This window comes from Rhinopithecus roxellana, chromosome 11, assembly GCF_007565055.1.
Source record: "Rhinopithecus roxellana isolate Shanxi Qingling chromosome 11, ASM756505v1, whole genome shotgun sequence".
NCBI lineage: Eukaryota > Metazoa > Chordata > Mammalia > Primates > Cercopithecidae > Rhinopithecus > Rhinopithecus roxellana.
In genome coordinates, this window is record NC_044559.1 from 25,305,560 (window position 1) to 25,318,073 (window position 12,514).

At 40.0% G+C, this 12,514-nt stretch overlaps 1 long non-coding RNA gene across 1 annotated transcript; it reads right to left on the reverse strand.

Annotated features, from left to right (window-relative positions):
* Window positions 1–1,915: 1,915 nt before the first annotated feature.
* LOC115900475 lies at window positions 1,916–6,816 on the reverse strand. Its single transcript, XR_004060151.1, has 3 exons — window positions 6,648–6,816; window positions 4,271–4,353; window positions 1,916–2,640 (listed from the first exon to the last, which is right to left on the reverse strand). It is a non-coding gene; the product is annotated as an uncharacterized LOC115900475 (long non-coding RNA).
* Between the last annotated feature and the right edge of the window lie 5,698 nt (window positions 6,817–12,514).

Genomic DNA, 12,514 nt, shown 5'->3' on the forward strand with positions numbered 1-12,514 from the left:
TATGTCATTTGAGAAAATAGTCTGGGATTGGTAAGTGGCACTGGTGTTCATTAAAAAGTCTGGCTACAGGGTTGTACGTTTTAATGCTTGTTTCAAAACAAGCTATTAGTATCCTCAATTTTCTCTATTAATTTTGTTTTAATTTCATTGGCTTCTGCTATTTATTATTTGTTTCATTCTGCTTACTTTCAGTTTAATTTGCTTTTCTTTTTATATTTTCTTTAGGTAGAAGCTGAGATCATTGAATTGAGATTTTTCTATTTCTCTAATATAGGCATTTAATACTATAAATTTCCCTCTAAGCACTGCTTTAGCTGCAGCCCTCGGATTAAATAATGCATTTTCATCCCATTCAGTTAAAAAAAATTTCTACCTTGTAATTTCTTCCTTGACCTGTGGATTATTTGAAAATGTCTTGTTGAATTTTCAAATATTTGAGAATTTTCTAGATATCATTCTATTAACGATTTTCATTTTAATTATGTTGTGTAGATAATATACTTTATATGATATGAATCCTTTTATGTTTATTGAGGCCCAGAATAGAATCTGTTTTCAATGGTTCAGAAAGGGATCTCTCTTGGTGAATGTTCCATGTGTGTTTGTAAACAATGTGTATTCTCTCTGCTGTTGTTGGATGGACTGTCTTGAAAGTGTTTTCGATCTTTTATAGTCTTACTGATTTTTTTTCATCTACTTGTTCTATCAGTTACTGACAGAGGAGTGCTGGACCACACTTCAACAATAATTACAGATTTTTTAAAATGTCTCCTTTTAGTTCTATCAGTTTTTGCTTAATGTGTCTTGAAGCTCTGTTATTAAGTACATTCACATATAAGATTGTAATGTCTTCTTGATTAATTCACCCTGTTAGTATGCGATGTCCTTCTTTATCCCTGGTAATATTCTTTATCCTGAAGTCCACTTTGTCTGATATTAATATAGCTATTTTGGGTTTCTTTTTATTAGTGTTAGCATGGTATTTTTTTTTCATTGTTTTACTTTTAACCTAGCTGTGTCTTTATATTTATAATGGGATTGTTGTAGAAAGAATATAGTTGGGTCCTGCTTTTGGAAATCCAATCTGATAATTCATCTGATTTCTGGAGCTGTTTAAAGCATGTATATTTAGTTTAATTATTGATATGACCAAATTTAAATCTGTCATCATGCTATGTGTTTTCTATTGGTCCCATCTATTCCTTTTTCCTTTTTTTCTTATGCCCTGTCCTTGTTTTTGATTAACTGTTTTGTTTTGTTTTGTTTGTTTGTTTGTTTGTTTATTTGTTTTGAGATGGAGTCTTGCTCTGTTGCACAGGCTGGAGTGCAGTGGTATTATCCTAGCTCGCCCCAACCTCCACCTCCCAGGTTCAAGCAATTCTCCTGTCTCAGCCTCCTGAGTAGCTGGGATTACAGGCGTGCACCACCATGCCTGGCTAATTTCCATATTTTTAGTAGAGACAGGGTTTCACCATGTTGGCCAGGCTGGTCTCGTACTCCAGACCTCAGGTGATCCACCCACCTCAGCCTCCCAAAGTGCTAGGATTACAAGTGTGAGTCACCACACCTGGCCAATTAACTGAGTATTTTTATGGCTCCATTTTATCTCTACTCTTGGTTTACTAGCTATACTTTTATTTGTTTTTCAGTGGTTGCCCTAGAATTTATAACATACATTTTTAACTTGTCACAGCCTATCTTCAAATAATATTATAACACTTCCCCTTAAATGCATAATCTTTTAGTAGTATATTTTTATTTTCTCTTTCTCATCCTTTGTGCTGTTATTAAAATGCATTATACTACTACATGTTATAAATCTCATAATATATTGTTACTATTTTTGCTTTAGGGAGTCAATTATCTTTTAAAAGAGATTAAAATAAGAAAAAATGTTTTCCATATTTGCCCACATTTTAATATTTTTTTCTGTCACTACGGCAGAACAGTGGTTTCAAGCACTCCTCATTCCTTTGTGTAGATCTGAATTTCTTTCCAGTCTCAGATTCCTTCTGCCTGGAGAATTTACTTTAAAATTTCTTGTAGTGTAGTACTTATGATGAAAAATTCTCTTCTATTTGCCAAAAAAACTCTTTATTTTTTATTTATGAAATGTTTTCATCATTTAAAATTTTTTCACTGAATGTAAGATTCTAGGTGGATTTTTTTCTTTAACTATGTTAAAGATGTCATTCCATCATCTTCTGCTTGCATAGTGCCTGATAAGAAGTCTGCTTCATAGAATGTCTTCCTTATGGACTATTTCCTTATTCTCTGGCTGCCTTCAAAGATTTCCTCTTCACGCTGATTTTCAACAGTTTGTCTAGGACGTGCCCAGGTGTGCTTTTATTCATTTTTATCTTGCTTAGGGTTATCTGAGCTTCTTGCATCTGTGGATTGTTGTTTTTCATTCATCTGGGGAAAACCTCAGCTGTGATCGTTTCTTCTGGCCTCTTGTCTCTTCTTCTGGGACTCAATTACATGTATGTTAAACCATTTCATATTATCCTACGGTTTTTGAAATGCTAGTTTTTTTTCTCCTCCTTTTTTACTTCTTAAGTTTCAGTGTGGATAATTTCCATTGACCTCTCTTCATGTTCCCCAATTCTTTCTTCTGCTACATTCATTTTGTGAATAAGCCTGTTGAAGGAATCCTTTAAAGCTGAGACCATGATTGCATTAGTCTGCTAAGCCAAGCTCTATTTCCAAATACAGTGACATTGGGGACTAGGCTTCAATATATACATTTGGGGATACCTGAGTCAGTCTATAACAATCATTTTCATTGCTCATGTTTCATTTAACTCTTTTTTTAGAGTTTCCATCTCTCTGATCAAATTCTCCATCATGTATGTTGTTCACTTTTCACTAGACTCTTTAACATACTAATCAGTTAAAATTTCTGCTAGTTTGAGCATCTGCAGCGTTTCTCTGTCTGATTCCGTTGACTGTTTTGTTTTTGGGCTTTCTTACAATTTGGATTGAATGCTGGACTTTGTGTGTAAAGGAATAGCAGACACTGAGGTAAATAATACACCTAGAAATGGCATGTATCTTCTTCTATCAGTTGATTAATGTGGGAGCTGATTCAATTTAGGATCTACCCAAGGCTGAGTTGATGGGCATGTGACCTGGACTGTAACACAGGGCTTCATTGCTTAGAAGGGCCCTGAACTTGGTTTGATGCCCTGCTGTTACCACACTGAAATTCTTAGGAATTTTGAACAAGGGGCCTCGTGTTTTCATTCTGCACTGGGCCTTGTAAGTTATGTAGCTCATAAGTATGAGTTTTTGCCTGCTTCAGAAAATCTGGAGATAAGAAACGCTCTACAGAAATGATGAAAAAGTCAGGAGGACTTTGTGTATCAGTGTCACTAAGTTAGGGAGTACAGATGATTGAATAAATATATCCAGTTAATAAGATAGTGTTTTTCAAAAGCCACTGAGATCTGCTCTGGCAATTGAAGGTTAGAGACCAGTAATACAACCAGCCATTGCCTCAAAGACCTAAATCATAAAAATTTGTCAATTAGGCCAAGTAGGTAATATGACTAGCCAGAATTTCCCTTTAAAATCCGACTCACCAGGTTAAATGAAGAAATGCCCAATATGAATATGTTTTTCGTAATATAATTCTTAGAATAATCTTGTATACATTATAACTTTATGAATATTCTTTCTATTATAAATTTGATTATTAAGTTTATTATAATAATAAGCTTCTTTCTCTTTAAAAATATAATATCACTATATGTTCTATATAAATGTAATATAATGAAATGTGTTTTAAATCACAAAAATGAAATGAAGATGTGGGGATCAGCTTACTGGTATGTTAAAATTGATGAAAATAAACAATATACTATATGTCTTTACTTCCATCAAGAACATGAAAACACTATAGCTAATACAAACGAAATCTACAAGGGAAAAAAATCCAAGTCTATTGAAAATGTATTTTCTCTTTTTAGACATATTGTCAGGAGAAAATTCAGTTGTTAGGGCCTGGCATGGTGGCTCATGCCACGTAATCCCAGAACGTTGGGAGGCCAAGGTGGGGAGGATCCCTTAAGCCCAGGAGTTCAAGACCAGCCTGGGCAACACAGGGAGACTATCTCTTAAAAAGAAAAAGAAGAAAGAAAAAAGTTGTTAGAGAAAAACCCAAAAACCAAAAATAAGGACAAACAACATAAATGTTCTCCTTCACATTCAGTAAATTCAAAGACAGACAGATCAGGCTGGTTTGGTCCTTCTGGTGTCAGGGACTCACCCTCTTTCCATGGATGGCTTGTGGCTTCCATTTTCAAGAAACCTCATGGTCCAGTATGACTGCTGGGGCTCCAGTCATTATGGCTGCATTCCAACCAGCAAGAAGGAGGAAGGGTTTAGAGTGGCGCATTTTCTCCTTTCAAGGCCATTTAAATTAAGTCACAAGATACCAAAGCACATCTCTTGTTTTCATATTTACTTTGCATCAGTAAACAAAATTTGCCTATTGCTTTTGGGAGAACATGTAGAGAGAGTTTCTGAAATAGATGAACCTTCTTTTAGGTCTAACAGTCTTCCCTAGCTGAGCTACCTCAGTCTACCAAGATCCAAATTCTAAATCTGTTCTTGGAGCCAGCTGTGGTGGCTCATGCCTGTAATCCCAACACCTTTTGGGAGGCTGAGATAGGAGGATCACTTGAGACCAGGAATTTGAGACCAGTCTAGGCAAAACAGCGAGACCTTGTCTCTTAAATTTTTTCTTAATTAAACTAAATTAAAAAGATAAAATCTAGCATTGGTTATGTATTTTGGAAACAGTTTCATTTTGAAGCCTGTTTATTTTATTTATTTAAAGCAGCTGTGTTGGGTGGTTTTTTAAAAATACTTTATGACAGCTAAAGGAATAATTTAGGGAAAAAAGAGAGAGAGAAATGACTTTAACTCCAGAGAAATAAATAAAATAGTTTTAGGTTCATAAATAGCTTATGTTTCAACTTAGAAGCCTATAAATTTTTACATTAAAAAATTATAATATCTGTTAAATGTTATACCTCGTAGACATTTTATGTTTAACATTTTAGGTCAAGGATTCTTGAAAGAACTAATAAATAATTATTTGTCAATTTGAAAAAAATAGGCTGGGTATGGTGGTTCACGCCTGTAATCCTAGCACTTTGGGAGGCCAAGGAAGATGGATCACTTGAGGTCAGGACTTCGAGACCAGTCTGGCCAACATGGTGAAACCCTGTCTCTACTAAAAATACAAAAATTAGCCGGACGTTTTGGTCTTATTATTATAATAAACTTCTGTAGCTTCTGTAGTCCCAGCTACTTGGGAGGCTAAAGCAGGAAAATCACTTGAACCCAGGAGGCGGAGGCTGTAGTGAGCCGAGATTGTACGACTGCACTCCAGCCTGGGCAACAGAGTGAGATTCTGCCTCAAAGTAAATAAATAAATAAATAAACAAACAGGAAAGTAAAATAAAATGAAATTCATGAACCAAATTCATTTCAAGTAAATTAAATATTTCTGATTTTCTAACACGGTAGGGGAATAGAAGCACTTCTAATAGTTGCCTGGCTAAAAGAAGATTGCTATGGATTAGATGTCGCAAAGGCTGTGGCTTGACTTTGACTTGCATGGGATTTTGATTTTTTCTTTTTCTTTCTTTTCTTTTCTTTCTTTTTTTTCTTTTGAGACAGAGTCTCACTGTCACCCAGGCTGGAAGCACAGTGGTGCGATCTCCTGGCTCACTGCAACCTCCACCTCCCAGGTTCAAGCAATTCTCCCCGCTCGGCCTCCTGAGTAGCTGGGATTACAGGCATGCATTCACCACACCGGGCTAATTTTTATATTTTTAGTAGAGATGGGATTTCATGCTGTTGGGCAGGCTGGTCTTGAACTCCTAACCTCAAGTGATCCACCCACCTCAGCTTCCCAAAATGCTGGAATTGCAGGCGTGAGCCGCTACGCCCAGGAGGATTTTGATATTTTTTTCTAAAACCATGATCACTATTTATAAAGTGGGAGATTTTACACAAGGACCTATAACTTCAAAGTCTCTTCAAAAACTGAAAATATGCTGGCATAGTGCCTCATCCCTGTAATCCCAACACTTTGGGATGCCAAGATGGGAGAATTGCTTGAGCCCAAGAGTTCGGCACCAGCGTGGGCAACATGGCAAAATCTGGTCTCTGCAAAAACACAAAAATTAGCCTGGTGAGGGGGCATGCTCCTGTAGTCCCAGCTACTTGGAAGTCTGAGTCAGGAGGATCATGTAAACCCAGGAGGTAGAGGCTGCAAAGAGCTGTGATCACGCCACTATACTCCAGCCTGTGCGACAGAGCAAGACCTTATCTCAAAACAAAACAAAAAACCTAACTAAAAATATGAGGTAGTAGACATGCATTGCTCTCTTATACCCTACCAGAGCTGGCAGCCTACTCCCTCCTGTCTGGTGCCCCCAACCCTGTGGCCTGTACCCTGTAGGCATTTGAGTTTGCGATTCCCAGACACATCTTGGGTTTACATTTTTTTAAACCCTGAGTTTCTATCACTCTCTCCTTTCATTTTATCCTGAGATCATTAAGAGATGAACCAAAAAACAAAGGTGAAGGCAGAAAACTCTTTAAAGATTTCCCTTCTCCCAGATTCTTACCAGGAGGTAAGGAAGGTAGAGGAGGGGTTGGAGATGGAAGAGAAAGGGCAGCCAATCTTCGGTGAGGTGAGGTAAGAGACTGGTGGGCAAGAGGCCACGCTGTGCTCTTAGGAGGATGATGGCAGTAGGGGAATTACAAACAGGAGGGAACATTAAGCCACTTCCTCTTGGGGCAATCCGCTTCATAGTTTTACTATCTTAGTTGGGCATCATCTTGCTGTAAGAAGGGACAGCAAGAGACCCGGAACATTGCTCCCAGCTGTTGGGATTTCCACTCAGGGTGGGGTGTTTATCCTCACTATCTGTTCATGGGACCTCCCCACCCGCCTTCTCCCCACTCTGGCATTCTGCCTGGACAGATGGCCCTAGCTTAGTATCACAGATAATGTTTCTCCAGACACTCTTCAGCCCCTAAATTGTACTTCACATTTTTAGCTAACAACTTTCTCTACAATCACCTTAGATAGTTTACCAAGGACAACATATTACAGAGTATCTGTTGTATATTTCATATCTAACATGTATTGAGAGCTTATTACATGTGAAGCACTCTTCAAATGCTTTTGTTGACTCATTTAATCCTCTCAAACACCTTATGGTGTAGGTTCTATTATTTCCATTTTACAGATGAGGAAAGGAAGGCACTGAGAAGTTAATAACTTGCCCAAAGAAACCCATTTGGAGATAGATATATAAATAAATAGATAGGTATAGATGCACACATACAGACATAAAGCATACATAAATATAAAAACCAGGCTGCACACGGTGGCTCGCACCTGTAATCCCAGCACTTTGAGAGGCCAAGAGAGGAGAAGCCCTTGAGGCCAGAAGTTTGAGACCAGCCTGGGCAACATAGTGATACCTCATCTCTACAGAAAAAAATGTTTTAATTAGCTGGGTATAGTGAGCATGTGTCAGTAGTCCTGGCTACTTGGGAGGCTGAGGCAGGAGGATTGCTTGAGCCCAGGAAGTCAAGTCTGCAGTGAATTATCATCGTGCCACTGGACTCCAGCCTGGATGACAGAGCAAGACTATTATTTTTAAGACTTATGAAAACCTATCTCATAATTCTCATTCACAACATGTGATGCTCAAAAGCAGATATTCACAGGGCTCCTGCATAAGAGGTGCAAGGTATTATAGAAATAAGAAAGCAAAAAAAAGAAATAAGGTAGAAAATAAAGAGGGGCTTCTGACAGTGAGTGGTGGGTGTAATTCAGATGTTCTTGAAGACTCAGAAGAGGGTTGAAATTGTGCAAAGCCACTGTTTTATTCACATGACATTATTTATCGTTGCCTTCTACATGTGCACAGTGCCAGAAACAGAGACTAATGGCCAATAAAACACAAAAACTGGAGAGAATGTGCTTCCAATTAAAAAGTACAATTGCAAAACAGCTTTGAGTTCAACAACAGGATGGGCGCAGTGGCTTACGCCTGTAATCTCAGCAATTTGGAAGGCTGAGGCAGGTGGATCACCTGAGGTCAGGAGTTCGAGGCCAGTATGGCCAACATGTTGAAACCCCGTCTCTACTAAAAATACAAAAATGAGCCAGGCATGGTGGCGCGTGCCTGCAGTCCCAGTTACTCTGGAGGCTGAGGCTGAGGAGGCTTCGAATTTATACAATTGGGTGAATCATCAAGACATAGATTGGTCTCTTGGGAATTTTTCCTTTCAAAGATTCATCGCAGGAAAAAAGAAAGTGAAGGGTGATTTTCCCTGAGAGCAGGCCAGTTTTATCTTCTAGAATTTGGGGTTTTCTCACTCCAGGGATGCAGTTCACTGACTGTTTATGTGTTTGATGTTCATTTGTTTATCTGACTGCAGGGTGCCAGGGAGACTGACCAAATAGGCATTTTTTTTTTTTTTAGAGGAAGAACAAGGCTAATTAAAATAATCTGGCTAGATTGTCAGTGAGGATAAGTGGATATGCAAAAAGTGTTTGGGAAGAGGTTAACTAGAGGTTAACTAACTAGAGGGGAGTGAGGCGGGTTTGCTGAGGACAGAGGGCGAGGTGGGTCTGGGCAATGACTGTCTTAGTAATGACCAAGGCCACCCAGGCCCAGGCCACTTCCCTCTATTTTTCCTGGGTGTTGGTACAACCCCAGAGAAGGGAAGAGAAGTATTTGCCACAGCAGGGAGTGGAGGGAAAAACAGTGTTAGATTTTTGTTGATCTTGGCAAGTGGAAGCTCAGAGCCACATCTGATATAATTTACAAAAATAAGGAAATGCGATGTTTTTTCTACTTGAATATTGAACAGCAGTTCCTTCTTCTATACCTATACTCTTAAGGAAACCCCTTCTGTCAGTCGACTCATTTTCTTTCGTTTTCCCCACTTCAGTCTCACTGCCTTGAGGTCTCCAGGTTGGCTGCAGCAATTGGATTCCCTTATAGGGACAGGGACCTCTATAGACTAATTGGCCCTCGTTCCAAAGTTAAAAGCCAAGTACACTATTACTAGGTGGCCATTAGAAAATGCATCACCTCGGCCGGGTCCAGCACAGTGGCTCACACCTGTAATCCCTGCACTTTGGGAGGCCAAAGCAGGAGGATCTCTTGAGTTCAGGAGTTTGAGACCAGCCTGGGCAACATGGAGAAACCCCCTCTCTACAGAAAGTACAAAAATCATCTGGGCATGGTAGTGTACACCTGTTGTCCCATCTACTTGGGAGGCTGAGGTGGAAGGATTGATTGAGCCCAGGAGGTCTACGCTATAGTGAGCCGTGATGACTCCACTGCACTCCAGCCTGGGTGACAGAGTAAGACCCTGTCTCAAAAAATAAAAATAAAATGAAATAACATGGTGAATTGTATGTCATATGAATATATCTCCATTTAAAAATTTAGGATTCTAAAGCGAAAAAAAAAATCCCTTAACCTGGGTTCTCTTCTTCCTGATGTCTCTGTCTACCATCCTCCCCTCTTCCTGACTCCATCTGCCATCCTCCCCTCTGCCTGGCTCCCCTCCCCAGCTGAGTCCTCTGTCTGCATCTTGCCCACAGTCTATGGCCAAAGACCCTGTCACTGGGACTTTTCTTTCCTGAGCCTGAGCCTCATCCTCACCTCCAGCTCTGTTCTGAATGATAACTGCTGAGCTGATCCCCACCCTGCATGGATCCCCTGCGAGAAGCCCCAGAACGACCCTCACCAGAGTCTCTCCTGAATGGTGGATGCTCAGCCAAGGAAGCCCACTCTTCCCAAGCCATCTCATTTCCTTTGGTCCGAGAAAACAGATACTGGACTTTGCTCTCAAAAATAATGATATCGTGTTGTTATGAGTTGAAATGTGTCCACCTAAAAATATATGTTGAAGTCCTAACCCCCAACCCTCAGAATGTGACCTTATTTGGAGATAGGGTCTTTTTTTTTTTTTTTTTTTTTGAGACGGAGTGTCACTCTGTCGCACAGGCTGAAGTGCAGTGGCCGGATCTCAGCTCACTGCAGCCTCCGCCTCTGGGTTCAAGCAATTCTTCTGCCTCAGGCTCCCAAGTAACTGGGACTATAGGTGTGCACCACCATGCCCGGCTAATTTTTTGTATTTTTAGTAGATTCAGGATTTCACCATGCTGGCCAGGCTGAACTTGAACTCCTGACCTCATGATCCACCCCCCTCGGGTTCCCAAAGTGGTGGGATTACAGGCATGAGCTACCACACAGGGTCTGGAGATAGGGTCTTTACCAAGACAATCAAGTTAAAACGAGGTCACTGGGATGGGCCCTGATCCAGTATGACTGGTGTGCTTATAAGGAGACAGAATTTGGATGTCAACATGCACAGAGGCAGGATTCTGGGAAGAGACACAGGGAGAGCACAGCCGTGTGGCAGGAGCAATGGCAAAGGAATGACAAGGACAGCTGGCAAATGTCATAACCTAGATGCGGCCAGGAAGTACTCTCCCCTAGAACCATCAGACACCTGCTGACACCTTGATTGCAGCCTTCCAGCCTTCAGAACCATGAGACAACAAATTTCTGTTGTTTCAAGCCACACTGTGTTTGGTATTTTATTGCGGCAGGCTTAGGAAATTAATACACACAGAAAAGGCCAGGCATGGCTGAAGTTTGGATGGGAGGGTCACACGTTCTAAAGAGACTCCCATGCTGCTCCTAAAAAGGACCAAGCTGGCTGGGCACGGTGGCTCACGCCTGTAATCCCAGCACTTTGGGAGGCTGAGGCAGGCGGATCACGAGGTCAGGAGATCGAGACCATCCTGGTTAACACGATAAAACCCTGTCTCTACTAAAAATACAAAAAATTAAGCGGGCGTGGTGGCGGGTACCTGTAGTCCCAGCTACTCAGGAGGCTCAGGCAGAAGAATGATGTGAACCCAGAAGGCAGAGCTGGCAGTGAGCCGAGATCACGCCACTGCACTCTAGCCTGGGCGACAGAGTGAGACTCCATCAAAAAAAAAAAAAAAAAAAAAAAAAAAAAGGACCATGCAGCAGCTTGAATGGATCTACAGAGAATTGCACTGTTTGCAAAAGCTGACCTCGAAAGGCTACACACTGGATGATTTCATTTATATAACAAACATTCTTGAAATGACAAAGTTGCAGAGATGGATAGCATCAGTGGCTGTCAGGGCTTAGGGAAAGGGGATAGAGACAGATGGCTGTGGCTATAAAAGGGCAGCACAAGGGAGCCTGGTGTGCTGACTGCCTTACCTCTTGGCTGTGGAGGGGCCACAACCCAACCACCTATAATGTGACAAAATTGCTTAGAACTACACACACACACACATGCATGTAACACTGGCAAAATTTGAATGTTTATGTGTTGTATCCATGTCAATTTCCTGGTTGTGATATTGTACTTTAGCTATTCAACATGCTACCATTGAGGAAAGCTGAGTCAAGGGTATACGGGAACTCTCTGTATCATTACAACTACATGAGAATCTCCACTTATTTCCAAGCAAAAAGTATTTTTAAGATACCATCAAGTCACATCAATTTAACCCAGGAAAGCAGTCCCTATGGAATATGGATGAAATTAAGCATAATTTCCATCTAAATACAATTCAAGTGTTGGATCCTTTTTTTTTAAGAAGTAACTGATGATCAGAAATAAAAATTCAAAATTTCATCTGGATGAACAAACATAAGAATATTCTTTAGAAAGATAGCAAAGAAACCTCGAGGAGTGGGAACTTATGAGGCAGACCATCTCCTGCAAGACTTGAAAACATTACAGAGCTGTAATAACTGGCAGAGACTGTGGAACAGTGTGAGTATCCCAGCAATGGACTAATTATCTAAGTGAAAATAATTTATGGAGACAATATTTCTAAAAAGTTAAAAAAAAAAGAGCCTTTGAGTGTACAATGGCATTCTAAATCAATAACTGGCCTTGGTCTTTTCCAGTTTCCTGTTAAAACATTCAATTTATACAGTGAGGGAAAGTCTAGACCAGCACTGGACACTACCTGAAGCTTTTAGGAGTTATGGCAGAAAATCACGCAGATAATAGAGGAGTATAGCAGGGTGTGACGCTATCTAACAGTTAAAATTAATGACCTACCACGACATGTATCAATGGAGAAATTAATGCTAAGGGAAAATGAAAGTTTTGGAATGACACGACAGTGCAGGTTGAGTCTCCCTTATCTGAAATGCTTGGAATGTGAAATATTTCAGATTTCAGATTTTTTCACATTTTGGAATATTCACATATACACAATGAGATACCTTGGGAATGGGACCTAAGTCTAAACATAAAATTCATTTATGTTTCACATGTACCCCATACACATAGCCTATAAACTACACAGTTTCATACAATATTTTTAATAATTTGTGCATGAAACAGTTTGAGTCTATTGAAGGCCCAGAAAGCAAAGTTATCACCACTGCAGTCACCC